Below are 21285 nucleotides of genomic sequence, written 5' to 3'. Positions count from 1 at the left end.
AACTAATTCACTTCATTGTACTGATGGGTTGGTCATAATAATCTGGCCGGTCATAATAATCTGGCCACTCAGTGTATATATGAACTCTTCAAAGATGGTCAGGTACTAGTACATTAAAAAGTATAATTCGTTCTCTAACCTGATTATACAAATATATTCTTCTAATTAGGGTAGATTGATGAAATCCCAGTGTCCAGAATGACTACTCAGGAGAAAAATGGTATTCAATTAATGCAACCCACAACAGCTTCTGTAGCTCTCTGTACTATTGATTATTTCTTTATGTGAAAAATTACTCATGAATAACTCATAAAACAACAGCAGCATTCATAAAGATGATAGCAGGACATATATAGTAAAAAATATTCAGCAATTTACTCAAAGGAAAGCTATTTTATTACCTCTATTTTCATAATAATTCTTGGTACCGGATGCAAACAAAACAGAAAAGCACACTCTTCTTGCTCTTGACAAATGCTGATTTTTATGCTCAGATTCACAAAAAAATAGACAGATGAGAATTTGAAATTATCCATAATTAAATGATAATCTGTAATCACTCACCATTAAGCAAAACATATGTTAATTAGAGAGTCTAAACTAATTGCAGGCTGTCAAATGCATATGTGTCATAAAAGTTTCTTATTTTCCTAATAGTCTATAATTATATATTTCACAATAGACTAATGGATTTTCAGGAGCCATCGCATGGAGCAGCACTCACTCTCATTAAACAATAAGATAAATAATTTAGGAAGAGCTGTTTTCTCTCTACTATCAAAAATCAAAGCCAAATAAAACCCTGGTCCAGGAAACCATCATCAATTTATATTAATAATCTCAACAAAATAGAAAAATCAGAGCGTTTCTTTCTTGGGCTGCTATTTAACTTTTTAATAACTGTGCAGTTTAAAGGATTAAATTTTGGCACAGAGCACATCCTTATCGAAACCCATCCCATGGGGTTTGTTGGTGGAGGTAATAAATAAATAATAAATTCACCACTTTTAGTGATTTTCTAAAATACTATGGAAACTAATTCTTGGCTACCTCTTTATTAATTCTTGAACAGAATTAACGCAAGTGAGAAGGGAATAACATGGAATAAGAAAAATAGCTTCGGTGCACCTGTAAATCTCTCTGGTGTGGGTTTCTCTAGCCTCACATCAGATTCTGAACAACTTCACACTCCACGGGCCGTGACTTCACTGACTCAGCCCTGCAGGCCTGGGAAGCGAAATTGATTGTGACAAGCTCCATCTACAGTATCCAGGGTTGGCACGGAGGCCAGAGGCCCGCCAATGATTCAGCAACCCATGCTATTTATAAAACCACAACAGCCATGCAAATAATCGCAGATTTTCAATACCCCTGTCATTTTTGCCCTATAGCACCATATGAATAAGAATACAAGAAAAATCAGGCAGCAAACACATCATACATTTTTAGGATTTCATCTTTTGCCAAACCAGCAGAAGTCAGAGGCCAGAATTCTTGTATCGACATGTATTTAGCATTTTCTAAATTCCGGACCCTGGGCAAAGCACTCCCACTTAGTTCATCTTATCACATATTACTGCATGCGGGCTTTCAAGTGGAAAATGCAGGGTATTTTGCAAGTTAAAAATACCAACATGTCTATTTTACTAGGAAAACGTTCAAATAATTATGTAATTTCTAAAATCCCTTAATTATTCTAATAATTCCTCTCTATCCTGACCTTCATTTTACATATGTAAACACTGTCAGTGACTCACCTTAAATTCTCTTACAATTATATTTCATAATTATATTACTGCTTTTGTTTTTAATTGCTAACTATTAAAATTAACTTTTCTTTAAGAATAAAAACATCAGACGTAAGAATAAAACAATCAGTTCTGTGGTCCTCACACATTGGTTCTGAAGGTTAAGTCTGTGAAAATATACCTGCATGTGTTTAATGTTGGGATGAGTAGAAAATATTCGCTATTTCCTGACACGGAAGGGGAGTTAAGAAAATAGGGATAGGAGTGATGCCTGCTTCTCGGCCGGTCTCAGCGTTAGCGGACTTTTCAGATAAAAAGGGAGGCGCGGTAACAGCTCTTTCTGAGGCCTGGACCAGAAGCCGGGCTTCACAGGTATTGGTCAAGGCAGAGGTCATTCCGGATACAATTTTACACATAGTTAATTAAGTGGTATTTATTGTATTACTATTCCCCTGAGTCGTTTCTTAAATTATTCAATATCTGTGGTAAAAATCATCACTCTCAGCTTCTAGCATGACCCAGCCCTTTCCCCAAATCATCTGGGAGCAAATGAATTGTCCTGGGTGTTCCTACTTCACCCCCCCCACCCCCGAACCATCATTTTCAAGTAGGAGTCAGGTCCCAAAAACACACGTGTGAAAAAGCTCACGGTACCTTACTGGGCTGAGAAATCATGTGGGATCCTTGAGGATAGCCGGGTCTGAGGGTTACAGTCAGGTGGTTAGCAAGGACGTCACACTGCAGGGCGGGATCAGCTGTCAGCAGGGCGCCCCCTGTAGGACAAGGACACTCATTAGAACAGGGTGATTCCAAGTCCCCCAGGCCTTCCCAAGACTCCCTCTCCCATTCATCACCTTCCTACACACAGCCATGGTTTTCTCTCCTTGCGCAGATGCGAGAAGGAACAGGAGGGTACAGCCTGTCAAAATGACAATGTGCATTGATTCCTCTTATCTTGCTGTCTTTGGGAGGACAGCTTATCTCATATTTACAAAAGAAGCAACTCCCTATCAGTGTTTCTTCTCCAATAAGTGACAATGGCAGGCCTGGTTGATAACTAATTGCCTGTTTCCAGAGCAACATTTAAAATGTAAATGCAAATCACCCACCCACTGGAAAGGGGTGGGAAAGTGCCTTTGCCTTTGAATAAATAGACACCTGATTTAGAAGGGATAAAAGCCAAAACCTTCATTACTATTCTGAAAGGATAAACATGTGCATACTTTAAAGTAATGACTATAAAAAAGACCATTAAACACAGTCCCTTCAATACAAATAAGGTGTGAAAATCTACGAGGTGGTAACACTGCTATCGCTCCCTTCTTCTGGTGTGGGAAGCATAAAATTAGCCAGAAAGGGAGCATTTGAAGAGAAAGAGCATGAAGAGGATGGTTCTTGGACCTGAGCAAAAAGAGCTGCTGTGCCTGGACGCCATGAAGAATCACCATGTAGTCGGATCAGAAAACAGACACTTACGGGCCGTTCTCTGTCCTTTACTCTGAACGGTCATCAGCCTATCACTGTACCCCACATGTTTTCATTGACTTTGAAAGACACCATTGAACCAAGTTGTTCATAGACACAGGGACTCTAGGCCCCAGAAAACGTTTTCCCCAGGGCATCGCATGCCTTAGAGGCAGCCCTGGAGGGGAGTCCTAGGAAGACTAAGTAGATAGCTCTTCCCCTGGGGGCACACTATTCCTCGCGTGTTCTAAGTTCTCCTTGACAGGAAATCGCATGGGGTCGCCTGCCTTCTTTCCTTGTCCCCACAGTGTCACCCTGGATGGAGTGTGAACAAATCACAGGTCCGCTGTTTTAACTCCTTGCGTTTTGATAAGCAGAACAAAACAAACAAACTTAAAGACTGCCCGTGTCTGAATCCAGCTGCACGCCCTCCTGGCGGCACAGCCTCAGTGGTTTATCCGCGTGGCGCTTTGGTTGAGTCATTACTAGTAAAGCATCCATCTGTTCCACAAACATGTACGGAACACCTTCCATGTACCGCACCATCTTCTTCCATGAGGCTGAGATACATCAGCGACAAAAAAACGATTCCTGTCCTCAGGAAAGTTTGAAGAACACTCTCTCACCATCATAGCTTTTTTCTTTATCGGCTTTGAAAATTGTTTCGTCTTAAAAAAATAAAAATCCTGACTTAAAATGCAAGTATCCTAGATGGAAAGTAGAGCTGAGCCTGTGTCAGCCCAGAGTCTAATTATTATCGCAGATTCAAGCCAAGCTCCCCTGGCAACTAAAACACAGTGAGACACTGGGTAGGTGTTTGGGGTGGGAGCAGTGTGCTGGTATGCTGGCTGAAAACAAACAAGTTTTGATGTGTAGGTGGGCCAGTTTCTGTGGTGTAAATGCCCTCATCTTGGCTGTGCTTAAGCCACCAACGGCAGCTTCCTCGAGCTTGTAAGTCCTGAGTTTAACACCCAGCTGAAGAGCAGGCACACGCAGGCTTCAGGGGGGCTGGGGGCAGCGGCCCGGTAAAAGGCAGAGCTCACAGCGAGGCAGAGGCAGGTCAGGACCCCGCCCCACAGGAATGCTCAGAGCAGGCGCCAGTCCTCTCCACAGTGCTGTGCTCTGCACACCGATGAGTTTTTTCATTTACAAATAAAAGCACCCAGTGTCATTAAAAACCACACAACTAACCTTAGCCCTCACAAGAGCAACGATTAACCAAGCTCCTAAAGCAATTGTGTGCCACTTTAAAAGAATTATTCATCCAATTTCAAGCAGGTAATAATCCTGATGTATTCAGTACTAGTGAGATTGTGTCTGATATATTTTGACTAATGTCGTCGTCAGATTATTCATACACAAATAGACACAAACATATAAACACATAAATGATATCATTTAGCATTTCCTGTGTGCCAGGAACCATCATAAGAATGAACATAATGTTCATGAAAGCAAGGCATTTTGTCTTTTTTCATGATGTTTCTCAACCATCTAGGACAGTGGTCGGCAAACTGCGGCTCGCAAGCCACATGCGGCTCTTTGGCCCCTTGAGTGTGGCTCTTCCACAAAATACCACGTGCGGGCGCGCACTTACAGTGCGATTGAAACTTCGTGGCCCACGTGCAGAAGTCGGTTTTCGGCCTGGGCGAGTCTATTTTGAAGAAGTACTGTTGATATTTGGCTCTGCTGACTAATGAGTTTGCCGACCACTGATCTAGGAGATTGTGTGGTCCATGGGAGATGCTCTATAAATATTTGTGAGATACATTCATGCTTTACATGTAATAACTAAACAGAGGGACAAGGTTACATAACTGAAGGCACAAGCCGGTCAGGAGTGGGGCTGGAATTCACACATGGGCAGTCTTTTCAGGGGCTCTTTGCAAAACTAAGAAATGGCAAGAGGAAGAGAAACAAGAGTGGATTTCCAGGAAATTAGATGGTGCACTGAACGGTCCACAGACCTGGAACTAATATTTGGAGGAAACAAAACTCCAGTTGGAATTGTCTTCACCCAGTAAAATGCTAGCTGTTTGTTTGTGTGGTGTGTTTTTTCAGAGTATTGCTTCGAAATTTTTTCGGAATACAGATCCTCAATAAGGCAGGCTTTCAGTTCAAAATCAGGGCACGTTTCTGGGAATTACAGCTGTCCCATGATGCAGCCAGACCGGAAACAGGGACCCCGTGTCTTCCTGCTCTGCTCATGGAAGTTCAAGCAGGAGACGAAGAGGAGAGAGCTCTGCATGGAGTGGGAGGTAAACCAAGTAGACCGTTCCCGGCTCACATGTTCCCCGCTGTAAGTAGGAACAGCATTGCAACCAACACGTTTTAGAGCATCTTCACCATCTCATCCACCACCGAATCACAAGTGGCTTATACATTTGAGAGCCCATGTATGAGCTGATATATCTGCCTGGTTCAACACATCCTATTTTTTAAATCAAAATAGAAGACAGAGAAAACAGGATACAGATGAGAAACCCAAGAGAACAATGTTTACAATTAAACCCCCTCGACAAAGTCTCTAAAACATCACTTATTCCATGGCATCTAACATTTTAATCCAGCTAGTTTTTCAGGTAGTGCATAAATTCATTATAAAATACTTTAATCAGCTACTTATTCATTATGTCTCTAAGGTATGGAAATTAGGGGAAGTTTTCTTGCAAAGATCAAGGAGTAATATCCCATGGTAGCAGGTTGATGCATACCTATGATTTCTTATTTCTCTGTGGATCCTTCAAGAAATGTATTCAGTGCTAAATTATAACGTAGGGGCTAGGCATGAAGTTACTGGAAACAATTCATTATCCTCTCCATCATTAGTCTGTGGAGCTTGCCAGATGGGAAGTGATAAAAACATTATTTAGAGAAACCTGGAATACTGCGTGCAGTCAGAATTTACCCGGGTGCTTTGTTACTGCTCTTTGCATGTACTTTTTATACCATCAGGGCCAGGACATAGGCACCTTGATGCAAATTAGAAAAGGGTTCCCATCTGTCTTCCCCTCTCCTCTGCCCGGGCTCAGGACTCAGCCAACAGAGCTGGGGAGATCCTCACGCCTCGGCCAGGCCCCCTTCTGAGGGGACATGATCTGACAAGCATTGCTAGAAGCCTGGGGGGACTTTTAATCACAGGCCTGCTCTGATTTTGAAGAGTAAACGACTGGAAAAGAACGTATATGCCATATGCATTGCCCATGGACACAGACAATAGGCTGGTGAAGGCCTGGGGTGAGGTGGGAACTGAGTGGAGGGGACAATGGGGCAAGAAGGGGGGCGGGCATCTGTAATACTCTCAAGAATAAACATTAAAAAATAAATAAGTCAATAAAAATCCTCCCATTAAAAAAATTTTTTAAAGAAAAACAACCTAATCCAATTCATTAACTACCCAACACTTACTAACACCATCACCACCACCTCCAGCACCAACCACTGGGAACAACCCAGAAGTAGTGAACTGCCAACTAGGTACGTCTCCCATTGCATTCTCAAACCTAGCACTTCTCACAATTGGTTGAAGAGTCTAAATCAGGCCACATGCAAATCACTCTTGCTCCGGATTCAGCCTAGTGTTGCCTTTGGATCCTGCCTTGGCTTGCTCTACTGCTCTACTGGCATTGGGGTGTTCCAAACCCCTCCCCCCAACCCCTCCTTTACCACTGAGTTATTATTGCTCTTTCAAAACTCCGTTTTTGGTCTGGAGATTGTTTTGACCCCATTTTCCAGACTTGACCTTTCCTTCACACTCCTGATAATTAAGCAAATATTTAATCTTCCAATTATTATTCATTCAGCATCTGCCATATGCTTGGCGCTGGATTTGTTGTGAGGCGGCGGCGGGAAGGGCAGCAGGTGTCTGACTGCAGGGGTCAGACCAAACCTGGGTTCAGCAACCTTGGGACTTGGGTCTGGCTAGGAAGGAATTGAGAGCAAGCCCCAAACTGCAAGAGAACGTTTATTGGGTAAGTCACAGAGGTAGAAAAAGTAATTCCTAGAAGAAATGGGCTTAGCAAACAAGTTTTAGAGGTAAAGGAAGGGCCTGGGAGCTTGGGAGCGAGGACGCTAATGGTAAAGTGCCTGGGGAGCAGAAGGGGGAGGGTGAGGGAAATGGAGAGCAAAGGGAAAGGCAGGAACCTGCTCCCTGGAGGGAGAGAGCACACTGGGTCCTCGTCCTGAGGGTTTTAGGGGGGAGACTTTAGGGAGGTCCCGGGGGAAGGTCTCAATAGAATATTCAGCAGCTTTCCAGGTGTGTCCTTTCGGGGTTCCGGGTCTCCACTGATGGACTGGCCGGCACCAGGGCAGGGGGTCGTTAGTCAGTGCATCTGGACCTGACGTCAGCCTTGGCTGGTTTGCTGCTTCTCTGGGCCTGGAGCTGAATACAACTGAGGCCCAGATGTTATCTCTAGGGAGGAAAGGTCAGGGGTCCTAACCTCAAGACCAGCGACATGCCGGGGAGGAAAGGTCACCCTGGGGCAATTGATTGTCCATCGCCAGGCGCCTGGAGCTTTCCAACCTGCCGACCTTCTGTACCTGGCCCATTGTCCTCGCTCTGCTCATGTCTGTGTAACCACCTACAGTGGATTGATTAATTGTCAGGAATACAAACATGATTAGGAGACATTGTTTACCCTGTCCTTTACCCTTATCCTAAATATAAACACATTACAATATAGTCATGTAAATGCCACAGTGGAAGTAATCAATCATTCAGACAATGTAACTGAAGCTAGAAGAGAATTAGGTCACCTGCAGAAGTAACAGAACTGAATCCATGACCCAGGTCTCCTGACCCTAATCTATCGTTGTAATTATTATTTTAAGGTAATAATTTTAAGATAGTGCAGTTATCTTCATTTGATTAATTTGTTAATTGATTATTTTATTCACTCAGTATACTTATAAGCAGAAATATATGAATTATTGTGGCAAGAACTCTGTATGATGAAGATCTAGTCTGTGAACACAAAATTTACAAATTGAAGAAGGAAAGAGAGAGAGAACAAATGAGAATGAGAGAGAGAAAGACTGAGAGAGAATATAATATGCTTTGACTTTTGTAAAGTGAACGGCTCAGATTAAATCCCATATTTCTTACACCTTTGCCTACATTTTCTGACATTCTCAGCATACTATTTAAAAGGGTTTCTAATTGACAGACATGAAAGGTCATGTTGAACATCTAAATTTGCACATATATTACATTTCTTACTTTGACATTGTTAAAGTCTGTTCTTTTTATGTAACATGGAGATATAGGAACATTTTGTACATTTTATAATTTTAAAAACAGTTCTATTTCAAAGTAATAAAATGGATCGAGATATTTCTCCAGAGTTTAGCTCTTGCAAAGAACACACTAGTTTGAACTTCTGTTTTAGCTAGTGGTCTTTACCTATTTGTCTGGTCAAACAAGCCAGAACTCGGAAGGTTAAGGTAGACCTCCCGCCTCCACATCTTCAGATCCCATTCATCAATCAGTAAATTAAGTGGAACCTCCTTTTGAAACCACTTCCTCCCCTGCAATTACCACAGCATTTCTGTGATTTGCACCTAGACTATGGCAATTGCCTCTAACATACCTTTCTACCTCTGGCCTTGACCCATTCCATTTCCTCCACTCTATTGCTCTAGGAGTGATTTTTAAAAATATATATTTTTCTTGATTTCAGAGAGGAAGGAAGAAGGAGAGAGCTAGAAACATCAATGATGAGAGAGAATCATGGATCGGCTGCCTTCTGTACACCCCACACTGGGGACCGAGTCCTCAACCCACGCATGTGCCCTTGACTGGGATCAAACCTTCAATCCATAGGCCGACGCTCTATCCACTGAGCCAAACCAGCCAGAGCTAGGAGTGATTTTTATATAAACCAAGTCTCCAGGGTTTAAGGCTCTTTATGGGTTTCAATTTCCTACAGAAGAGTGTTAAACCTCTTGTATATGTTCCTCCTGACATTACCTCTGCCTGCTTTTCCAACTTAATCTCTCCTTTGTCTCTCTGAAATCTTCATTCCCAGCCATACAAATCTACCTGAATTCCTTCTAAATGCTTCCTCTTTTGGAAGGCATGCCTTTTCACATCCTGCCCTTTCTTCTTAGAATAACCTTCACCTTGCTCACTCACAAAAAAATCCATTATTCCTCACTCTTACCTTGAATTGTACCACTATTGAAGTATCCTTCAAATAAACACTGCTTTTTGTTGCCATATTTTTTCCCCTCCTAGTCTATCAGATCTTGAAAAAATAGGACATATTCATCTTTGCATCCCTATATATCAGTATAATGTCATTTTCAGAGCACTCAGAAAATGGCGGTTGAATTCAACCCCCTACTGTGGAGTGTTTCTAAGGCGGCCTCAACTTTTAAGAGCTTGGGCGGCTGAAAAGCCATGTCAGGGATGGGAAAGAAATGGGCTGCCTGGGACTGTCTGTTGACAACGTGACACAGTGTCACTGTTTCCATTCAAATCTGGGACATGTTCATAGGATCCTCCTCCCTGTAAGGTGTCAGGTGGGTGTTTGCCGAGGACAGGGCCTCACACGTTCCTTGGAAGGCGCGCAGACGCCTTTACTCTCAGGAGGCCCTGTGAAGCCGACATGATGACTTCATTCGCTGTGGCACCTCTTCAGAGCCCTTCATGAGCTCCCACTTTTGAGGTTTCACATGCACAACTTCACGAACATCCGCATGATTTTTCACTCGCGCCAGCGGTTCAGAATGAGATGATTAATGAGTTTCTCTGGTCCTCTAGCTGCAGCCTTCCAGACAAACAAGCAGCCTTGCAAGATGCTTTCATGTCTACTATTTGCATGTCCAGAATGACAGTGGGAGAGGTTTTGAGTGGGACAGACTCCCAGAAAACAACAGGGACGGTGGGGTATTGACGTGACCGGAACCACGTGATGCATTTAATTGCTGCTGGTGCTTAATTGCCAGCATTAAGGTGGCCATGGTTACCATAATGGGTAGCAGGGATGGAGTCGTAGTCACATAGTTTGACTGGTAGAGATCTTTGTCTGTGGCTAAATGATTATATCCCTATCACTAGTATCAAGGTGACTTGATTAGTACAAGTGAAACCTTTGGGACCGGTGACTAGAGGCCTGACTTGTATGGCTACAGTAGAGTTGAGGTCCTTGCCCAATCCCTCGACTTGCGTGGTCTATGGACTTAGAGCACCACCTTAAAGGAAGAAGAGGCTGACCCCTTGAGAAAGGACACTGCTATACTCCAAACATGTCCACTGTCAATTATCCATTTAGCCTTTTCCAAAAGACCTTGCAGCCACTTCCCAGGGTATTTGTGCTTCAGGGAAAGAAATAATCCAACACCTTAGGGATTACAGGACACTAGCTCAGAGCTGCCAGACATTCTTGGGGATGCAAAATAGCACAGTGATCCACTTTGCAAAAAATTGGGGTTGCTTATGAAAGCCGGTGATTAATGTAGATGCTTACTTACCCTTCTACAGTGGGTACTGCAAGCCATCTTGTGGTCATATTCCCCGTTCTAAAATGAAGAGTTGGAATAGACGCATGGGTGTCCACTTAACAAGGTTGATCACGCTCTATCAATGCCGAGTGCCTGACCTGCCAACAGTAGAGACAAACTGTGAGCCCGAGTATAACAGTATTCCACAGGGTAACCAGACAGCTGTATGACAGCAGGTTAATTACACTTCTTTCATGAAAGGAGCAGCAATTCTTACTGAAATAGGCATTTAAGCTGGCTGAATTTCATTCCATGCTCAAAAGATTTCTGCTGGTTAGAGATCTTAGTTTCCAGGGAAATAATGATCCCACAAAGGGATAAAAAGATGGTTCCATTAAACTAAAATCTGGGAATGCCACCTGGTCACTTTGAGTTCCTTGTGCCATCAAATTAACACACACAAAAGCGGTGACTCCAGTACGTGGTACAATGAATTGCTAATACAAGAATTACGCCCGATGTGGTAGGCAGACTACTACGATCTCCAGCAATGATCCCCGCCTTTTGATACTAATGCCCTTCTGCAATCCGCTGCTTTTGACTATGAGCTGAACCTAGTGACATGCTTATAACCAGTAGAACGTAGCTATGGATTTAGTTCCTCACGGGATGTGATGCTACTACATGATCAGGTTATAAGATGTTGTCTCTTTTGTCTTGTTAGACCCTATTGTCTTACCAGCTCACACAGTTTGTGGAGGCAAGCTGCTGTTTGCTTGGCAAGAAACTTAGGAAAGCTCCTGGCCAAGAGCCAATAAGGAATTGAGGTCCACAGTCCAACAGCCCGGGAAGAATGGAATCTCGACAATAACCACATGGGCTTAGAAATGGATCCTCCCCCAACCGAGTCTGGAGATAACTACATTCCAGTCAACACTTTTATTACAGTATGGAGAGGTCCTAAAGCAATACATCCAGATAAGCCATTCCCAGATTCCTAACCTACATAAGCTATGGGATAATACACATGTGCTGTTTTAAACTGCTAGGTTTTGTAGTCATTTGTTACGCAGCAATAGCTAGCCAATACACTCAGAATTCAGGAGATTGCCTGGGGCACCTCTTCATACTCCTGTGACAAAACTGAGTAGAAAACTATAAGATAAGCAGGACTGACGATAAGCCATTCCCAGATTCCTAACCTACATAAGCTATGGGATAATACACATGTGCTGTTTTAAACTGCTAGGTTTTGTAGTCATTTGTTACGCAGCAATAGCTAGCCAATACACTCAGAATTCAGGAGATTGCCTGGGGCACCTCTTCATACTCCTGTGACAAAACTGAGTAGAAAACTATAAGATAAGCAGGACTGCTGATGACAAAAAAACTCCTCTGGAATAAAAGTTTTGGTCACCAACTGATCAAAGAACCACAACCATGTGAGGTACTTGCTGAGAACAAGGTGGATATGACATGGGAAGTAGACAAAGATATAATACCCCCTATGGCCATGTGACCACATGCAGATATAAGGACTAAGGACTATAATAGTGATATGCATTTTCTTGCATGTGTATCTGTGTGCGGGGGTATTTCCATTATGCTAGTAACTGTGGATATGTAGTTGCATTATGTTAGTCAAAAGCATGATGTGGTTATTATTTCAATTTGAAAGTTTAAAAGGATTGTATGAATGTCAAGTTGATAAAAGGGTGGACTGTGCTGGATTGTGCTATGTCAATGTGGTTAAGCTTGAAACTATGTCTAATCAGGTTTGTGACGGAAAGGACTTAGTGTTAAGATGAGGGAGAAGTGACATAAATAACATTTTGTGGGGGAAGTCATGAGGGGGCCGACTCAGTGGCTTTGCTAAAGTGGCTCTTAACTCTCTGTGATCTTCCAGACACAACCTTATAGCGCATTGTTCCCTCAGCTACTTCCGCAGCCGGGTGACACTTCATTCCTATGTTAACCCCTTCTTCCTGTACTACTTGTCACTATTACCTCACTAGATCCAGACTGACACACCCAGTCGAATCTGTATGGTAGTATGTCCATGTCCTTTTTTTTCTTTAAAGTTTGCATATTTGATATTTTACCATAAGCTTGAACGTAGTGAAGAAATACAAAGATGTATAAAGAAAAAAATGTATCATCTGCCCCATGCCTCCTCCCCCATCCCATCCTCTGAGTCAGCCCATTTTAAGTCTTATGCATACATTTCCATACATCTCAACTTGCTTATTCAAACTTATACAAGCATCTCCATGCATATGGAGGGAATTCTTTAAAATTTCTTTTGCCTAATTTTTTATTCTGTTACAATAAAATCATACTATAAAAAGAATCTAAAATTTTGGCAAAATATTACAGTACTAGGGGCCTGGTGCATCCTATGTTAACCCCTTCTTCCTGTACTACTTGTCACTATTACCTCACTAGATCCAGACTGACACACCCAGTCGAATCTGTATGGTAGTATGTCCATGTCCTTTTTTTTCTTTAAAGTTTGCATATTTGATATTTTCAAATTACTATTTTACCATAAGCTTGAACGTAGTGAAGAAATACAAAGATGTATAAAGAAAAAAATGTATCATCTGCCCCATGCCTCCTCCCCCATCCCATCCTCTGAGTCAGCCCATGTTAAGTCTTATGCGTACCTTTCCATACATCTCAACTTGCTTATTCAAACTTATACAAGCATCTCCATGCATATGGAGGGAATTCTTTAAAACTTCTTTTGATTAATTGTTTATTCTGTTACAATAAAATCATACTACAAAAAGAATCTGAAATTTTGGCAAAATATTACAGTACTAGGGGCCCGGTGCACGAAATTCATGCATGAGGGTGTGTGTGTCCCTCAGCCTGACCTGCACCCTCTTCAATCTGGGAGCCCTCGGGGGATGTCCTACTGATGGCTTAGCACTCCTTGTTGTGGTTCTCTGCTCTCTGCAGGGCCTGCCTGCTCCACACCGCAGTGACTGCCAGGCAGGCCGTGCTGGGTGCTGCCTGCGGGCCACACTTGCCTGCTCCCCAGTCACCACAGAGATGGCCAAGAAGGCTGTGCTTGGAGCTGCCTCCTACCTGCTGTCAGTCTCCACAGAGGCCATGAGGCAAATTTGCATACTCACTCTGATTGGCTGGTGAGTGTAGTGGAGGGACGGTTAATTTACATGTTTCTCTTTTATTATATAGGATTTGTGGTTTTTTTCACATTTTTTCCAAAATTTGAATAATATTATATACATACTTTTCTACATTCTGCTTTTCATAAATACTTTATGACAATCCCTCCAAGTCAACTGGCATAGCTCTAATGCATTTGTTCATGTAAATGAGTGCAAAATATTCCAGAGCTTGGCTACTTCATAATTTATTGAAGCATTTTCCTAGCACTGAGCATTCCGGTTAACAGTTATATGCCATCACCACCCACAGGCTCAGCGTGATTTGCTTTGTTTGTATGGAATGGATGTGCCCACTGAGTGGTCTGGGGCTATGAGGCTTGTGGACTTACCAATGACGGCTGTAAGGTTGTTTTCCCAAAAGGTAGCAACAATTCATAGTTCTTCGAGAATATATATTAGCACCCAAACTTCTAATATTAATTTAAGTTTTGTAACTATTGTTGGCATTTCCTTAACTATTAATTTAATAACATTTTTCATGAGTTTATTTGCCATTTGATTTGCTTTTTGTGAACTGACCACATTCCTATTGGTTTATTTTTACCTATTATTTACATATGGGGGCCATTTTATTTTTAGCCTTGGAATCTGAACTTTTACTTTGGTAAATTCCTCTAGGCCAGTGGTCGGCAAACTGCGGCTCATGAGCCACATGCGGCTCTTTGGCCCCTTGAGTGTGGATCTTCCACAAAATACTGACTTCTGTGCATGGGCCACGAAGTTTCAATTGCACTGTACATGCACGCCCACACGTGGTATTTTGCGGAAGAGCCACACTCAAGGGGCCAAAGAGCCGCATGTGGCTCACGAGCTGTAGTTTGCTGACCACTGCAGTCTAGGCCTACCTGGTGCTCATTAGCAGAGAATAACGTTTTTGTAGGTATTCCCCTCCCTCCCTCTTCCCTTCTGTTTGAGCTGCTATCGGTCAGATGAAAATATCTTCCTCGTGTTTTATATTTCCCCTCACATTTTCTTGGAAATGGCTTGCTGGTAAGACACGGGCGTGACTTTGAGGGGTCAGCACCTCAGTGGGGGAGTGATGGCAGACATGGTGGAAATGGGGCCTGCAGAAGGGACTGAACTGCTGCATCTCATGATAAATCTTTAATCAATGAGGAGCTGCTTCTCATGGATGAGCAAAGAAAGTGGTTTCTAGAGGTAGAATCGAATCCTGGTAAAAATGCTCTAAAGAAAGTCAACTTTCAACATCACCTACCCTCTCTATTTCAAAGGTCCAAAGCCCAGTTCCCTGACCTCTCAACTCACTCACTGGATGCAAACAAGAATCCAAATAATAATAATAAATCCTCCGGGACCTAGTCCCAGCGCTCCTCCTGCATCTATAAAAGGGCATATGGCTAGACAGATAAATTCATGCATGTCACGCAAGTTAAAACAATTGAGAAGCACTAACAAGACCGTTTCTATTAGTTTCTTATTAACAGAATAAAGCTGCTGAAAGATGTATTATATTTTATCTATATTTTATATTCACATTCAACTGCTCGGCATTTACAGCACCTATGGAAGGATGCATGTCACAGTAGTCTGACCTATAAGCATATAATGTAATGATGATAAGTGAGAGAGCAGAGCATGAGTGCAGCCCACTTTGGGGCAGGGCTAGATGCCTCATGGATTAGTCTGAATTGTTTTTCACTGAGATGAACTGATCAGCTTAGACCCCGGGTTGCCGATTCCAACCGTACCGTCACTACGGAATGCAATCAAGCGACTGCAAGCTCCCCATTATGAGGACAATCGGGTTGAGTGTAGGAACAAATAACAGGAATGCTGCTCCGATTGTGCAGCAGACTCAGAGCCCTGCTGACGTCAGGTCCTCGTGTTTATGACCTTTGATCTGCAGCCCCGCGACATGCAGCGGGCAGGCAGTGTGTCCCCAAAGAGGAAAGAGCAAGAGCCCCCTTTTCCGCATGCACTCTTCCTTGCCTGGGGTTTTCTCCCCTTTCGTTAGTTCGCCTCCAAGTCCCCAGCCTCTGCCTTCACTGGCCGATGGCCTCAGCAGTCAGACCTCCGGCTCCAGTTAAAAGGCTGTGAGGGCCACAGGACAGGCCGCAGCTGTTTATCCCTGGAACTAGAGCAGCACTTGCAACACTCTCGCTTCAGCACCCTGGGAGTCACAACCCACCACCATACTCTCCTCATGCTTAGAGAGTGTTCCCGACATGGGGAAATAAAAAAAAAAATAGAGCTGGAGAAAGGAGCCCCGGGCGACTTGTGGGCAGGCACCATTAGCGCCAGCCACACTGTGATGGATTGCAAGGGTCACACCCTACCCGCCGAGAAGGAACAAGGGCCACGTCATTGGATTTTCAAAGTCCTTTGTGGATGAGAATTATAGTCAATAATGTCACCCACTTCTGGGAATTAGAAAACTCTTTGCTATCATTAAAGCCAGAGAGGGAGCCTCCTGCAAACACTTCCTACTAGCAAACACCCACGAGCACAGGCAAGAACTAGTAGAAACGTGAAGCCGAAATTTGGGTTAAATATAAAGCAATTTTCTGAAATGCACGCAAACGAACAACACGGAACAAATACAATATTTGTATTTGCATGTGGCCTGCGGGCCGTAGTTTGAGGACCCCTGATATAATGTAATGATGAGAAGTGAGAGAGCAGAGCATGAGTGCAGCCCACTTTGGGGCAGGGCTAGATGCCTCCATGGATTAGTCTGAACTGCTTTTCACTGAGATGAACTGATCGGCTTAGACCCCGGGTTGCCGATTCCAATCGTACCGTCACTGTGGAATGCAATCAAGCGACTGCAAGCTCCCCATTACGAGGACAATCGGGTTGAGTGTAGGAACAAATAACAGGAATGCTGCTCCGATTGTGCAGCAGACGCAGAGCCCTGCTGACATCAGGTCCTCGTGTTTATGACCTTTGATCTGCAGCCCTCCGACATGCAGGGGGCAGGCACAGTGCATCCCCAAAGAGGAAAGAGCAAGGGCCCCCTTTTCCGCATGCACTCTCCCTTGCCTGGGGTTTTCTCCCCTTTCGTTAGTATTCGCCTCCAAGTCCCCAGCCTCTGCCTTCACTGGCCGATGGCCTCAGCAGTCAGACCTCCAGTTAAAAGGCTGTGAGGGCCACAGGACAGGCCGCAGCTGTTTATCCCTGGAACTAGAGCGGTCCACTTGCAACTCTCGCTTCAGCACCCTGGGAGTCACAACCCACCACCATACTCTCCTCATGCTTAGAGAGTGTTCCCGACATGGGGAAATAAAAATAAAAAAAATAGAGCTGGAGAAAGGAGCTTCCCTTCTGTTTGAGCTGCTATCGGTCAGATGAAAATATCTTCCTCGTGTTTTATATTTCCCCTCACATTTTCTTGGAAATGGCTTGCTGGTAAGACACGGGCGTGACTTTGAGGGGTCAGCACCTCAGTGCGGGGAGTGATGGCAGACGTGGTGGAAGTGGGGCCTGCAGAAGGGACTGAACTGCTGCATCTCATGATAAATCTTTAATCAATGAGTTGCTGCTTCTCATGGATGAGCAAAGAAAGTGGTTTCTAGAGGTAGAATCGACTCCTGGTAAAAATGCTCTAAAGAAAGTCAACTTTCAACATCACCTACCCTCTCTATTTCAAAGGTCCAAAGCCCAGTTCCCTGACCTCTCAACTCACTCACTGGATGCAAACAAGAATCCAAATAATAATAATAAATCCTCCGGGACCTAGTCCCAGCGCTCCTCCTGCATCTATAAAAGGGCATATGGCTAGACAGATAAATTCATGCATGTCACGCAAGTTAAAACAATTGAGAAGCACTAACAAGACCGTTTCTATTAGTTTCTTATTAACAGAATAAAGCTGCTGAAAGATGTATTATATTTTATCTATATTTTATATTCACATTCAACTGCTCGGCATTTACAGCACCTATGGAAGGATGCATGTCACAGTAGTCTGACCTATAAGCATATAATGTAATGATGATAAGTGAGAGAGCAGAGCATGAGTGCAGCCCACTTTGGGGCAGGGCTAGATGCCTCATGGATTAGTCTGAATTGTTTTTCACTGAGATGAACTGATCAGCTTAGACCCCGGGTTGCCGATTCCAATCGTACCGTCACTGTGGAATGCAATCAAGCGACTGCAAGCTCCCCATTACGAGGACAATCGGGTTGAGTGTAGGAACAAATAACAGGAATGCTGCTCCGATTGTGCAGCAGACGCAGAGCCCTGCTGACATCAGGTCCTCGTGTTTATGACCTTTGATCTGCAGCCCTCCGACATGCAGGGGGCAGGCACAGTGCATCCCCAAAGAGGAAAGAGCAAGGGCCCCCTTTTCCGCATGCACTCTCCCTTGCCTGGGGTTTTCTCCCCTTTCGTTAGTATTCGCCTCCAAGTCCCCAGCCTCTGCCTTCCCTGGCCTGTGGCCTCAGCAGTCAGACCGCTGTGAGGGCCACAGGACAGGCCGCAGCTGTTTATCCCTGGAACTAGAGCGGTCCACTTGCAACTCTCGCTTCAGCACCCTGGGAGTCACAACCCACCACCATACTCTCCTCATGCTTAGAGAGTGTTCCCGACATGGGGAAATAAAAATAAAAAAAATAGAGCTGGAGAAAGGAGCCCCGGGCGACTTGTGGGCAGGCACCATTAGCGCCAGCCACACTGTGATGGATTGCAAGGGTCACACCCTACCCGCCAAGAAGGAACAAGGGCCACGTCATTGGATTTTCAAAGTCCTTTGTGGATGAGAATTATAGTCAATAATGTCACCCACTTCTGGGAATTAGAAAACTCTTTGCTATCATTAAAGCCAGAGAGGGAGCCTCCTGCAAACACTTCCTACTAGCAAACACCCACGAGCACAGGCAAGAACTAGTAGAAACGTGAAGCCGAAATTTGGGTTAAATATAAAGCAATTTTCTGAAATGCACGCAAACGAACAACACTGAAAGAGCCTCAGAATGACTGATTTATTTTGAATAGTTAAGACTTTCGTTTACCTTGATAGCAGTCTTGGGCAATAATTACAGGCACCTGTACTGTAGGTCGCAGCTCAACGACGATTGCATAATTATGCAATTCGATACCCTAATGGAAATACCAATGCCCTGGCTTAAAGGCTAGCTCTCTGTGGCTTTCGCAGTCAACTGCACGGACACATTTTGAGGCTGGCTAACTATTTATAGTCTCCTGGTTTCACAACTGTACTGGCAGGTGCGATGTGCATATAAATAAATGGCCACGTAAAGCATAAAATCTAAGTGTTGTTGACACTTTTTCCAAATGTAAATTGCACTTTAAAAAATTGCTATTTAGAAATGAATTTATTGCTACAAAGAGGCCAACTATAAAATGATTACATAAAGAGAGCAAAGGTTTAATTTAAATAGGACAGAGATTTATAGAATCAGCTTTAATATATAGGTAATGGAAAATGTAAGAAGCAGCCATGTGGAAAGGTAAAAATGCCTACAAAAATCTTTAACAGAAAATTTCTTCTAAAACTTAAACAGTTATCTACCCAGCTGGTGTGGCTTAGTTGGTTGGAGCATCGTCCTGTGCACAGGAGGGTTGCCGATTCGATTTCTGATCAGGGCACATACCCAGGTTGTGACTTTGACCCCAGTTGAGGTAAATACTGGAGGCAACAGATTGATGTTTCTCTCTCTCTCTCTCTCTCTCCTCTCTCTCTCAGGAACCCTGGTGGAAGCCATGCGAAGAGGCCGCCAGCCCTGCCCCCACTCTGCATGCCACCATCTTGTGACAGTGTTATGGCATGAGGGTCAATTTGCATATTACCTCTTTATTATATAGGATACATTTTTAAAACAAAAGGATAATATTTTATATTTAAGGATATATGGATAATAAAACCCCAAAATAACTAAGGCTAACAAAAAAATTAAAAACCAATAATTTAAAGTTATTAAAATTGTTTAATGTGTAGTGGGGTTTTTTATTTTAAAAATTTTAAATGTTTTTCATTATAGTCACATGCATAACAATGTGAAAAGTACCACCTGAGATATTAAAACATTCTTGTGTTATGTGAATAACTTTTAATTGACAAGAGGGTATCAGAATTTATTTTTCTTTCATGAACATCTAGCTCTGGAACCAAACATGCAAAATGACATAAATTCATAATATATTTTCAATCCTGAATGTATGAACTATGAACAAGTATATGTGTAGTTATAGATATATAAACAGGAATTTTAAAGATACAGAAATTGAAATATTGGGGAGTTTAAAGTATCCAGGATAAAATACAAATAGCACAATATAAACTCAAATCCAGTTCTTTCATTCCTTTATACCTGGTGCGTTGGCTTAGTTGGTGGGAGTGTCTCCTGTACACCAAACATTGCAGGTTAGAATCTTGGTCAGGATACATACCTAGATTGTGGGTTTGATCTCCAGTGGGGCGCATACGAGAAGCAACTAATGGATGTTTCTATCTCACATGATATTTTGTTCTCTCTTTCTCTTCCTTCCTCTCTCTAAAAAATAAAAAAATATATATCTTTGAGTGAGGATTTTTAAAAAAAGCTTAAAAAAACTTAAATAGCTATCTAAAAATTAAGGAAAAAATAAATGAGATGCGGTCAGCCATAAACATTTTGCACAGCATCATAAAATGCAATTGTCGCAGGGAAGTGTGCATTTCCACAGAGCGTTCTCTCTCTTAATCATTACTATGTATGGAATACCCTCTATGTTTGAACTTTATGGGTAATTTATTTCTTATATCAACAATATTAAGGATAGCCTCTGAGTTTATTTCAATATGTGCTTCCAAAGAATAAACGATAAAAGAGTTTACAGACACAACAGGACCACTTTGTTTTCTCTTCAAAATAAAACCTTGTTCCTTTAAAACAAAGGAAAATAATGCAGCCAGCTTTTCCTTTCTCGGGAAGTGGAACGCACATCTGAATGTGCACACGGATCTAGCCATGCACACGGCTCCCTTAACGCTTTCCTCTCCCTCGCATCACACATCCGGTCCGGCCAGTAAATTCTAAGTTCTGGCTTCACAATACATCCCAAGTCCAACCGCTTCTCAGAACCATCACAGGTTCCGTTTGGTCCCATCCACAGGCATGTCTCTCCCAGAGCCCTGCCAGAGCCTCCGGACTGTCCTCCTTGGTTCCTCTGCAGTGCTCTCCCCACTGGCCACAGAGTGAATCCCTTTTTCTTTTTTTTAAATAAAGCCCCTCAGATCACGCTACTGCTATGCCCAGAACCTCCAGTGGCTTTCTATGTTCATAACAAAATCTAAACTCCTTTCATGGGCGACAGGACCCTCTAAGTCCTGCCCTGCCTGCCTTTCCAACCCCGTCTCCACTACTTTCTCTGCTGTGTTCACCGCTCAGGCTACACTGAGCTTCCTGTTGCTCCTCAGTCACACCAAGCGTGTTCCTGCCACAGGGCCTTTGCACTTATTACCCCCTCT

At 43.2% G+C, this 21285-nt stretch overlaps 1 long non-coding RNA gene across 1 annotated transcript in view; it reads left to right on the top strand.

Moving 5' to 3' along the window:
- LOC106727690 overlaps positions 1–15772 on the top strand; it is an 18528-nt gene extending 2756 nt beyond the window's left edge. The window contains exons 2-3 of the long non-coding RNA XR_001363928.1: positions 7240–7319; positions 15761–15772. This is a non-coding gene — a long non-coding RNA (uncharacterized LOC106727690). The remainder of the gene's footprint in view (positions 1–7239; positions 7320–15760) is intronic.
- Positions 15773–21285: the final 5513 nt, after the last annotated feature.

This window comes from Myotis brandtii, unplaced genomic scaffold (assembly GCF_000412655.1).
Source record: "Myotis brandtii unplaced genomic scaffold, ASM41265v1 scaffold466, whole genome shotgun sequence".
NCBI lineage: Eukaryota > Metazoa > Chordata > Mammalia > Chiroptera > Vespertilionidae > Myotis > Myotis brandtii.
The sequence above is the reverse complement of the archived record's forward strand: the minus strand, read 5'-3'. Positions and strand labels throughout refer to the sequence as shown.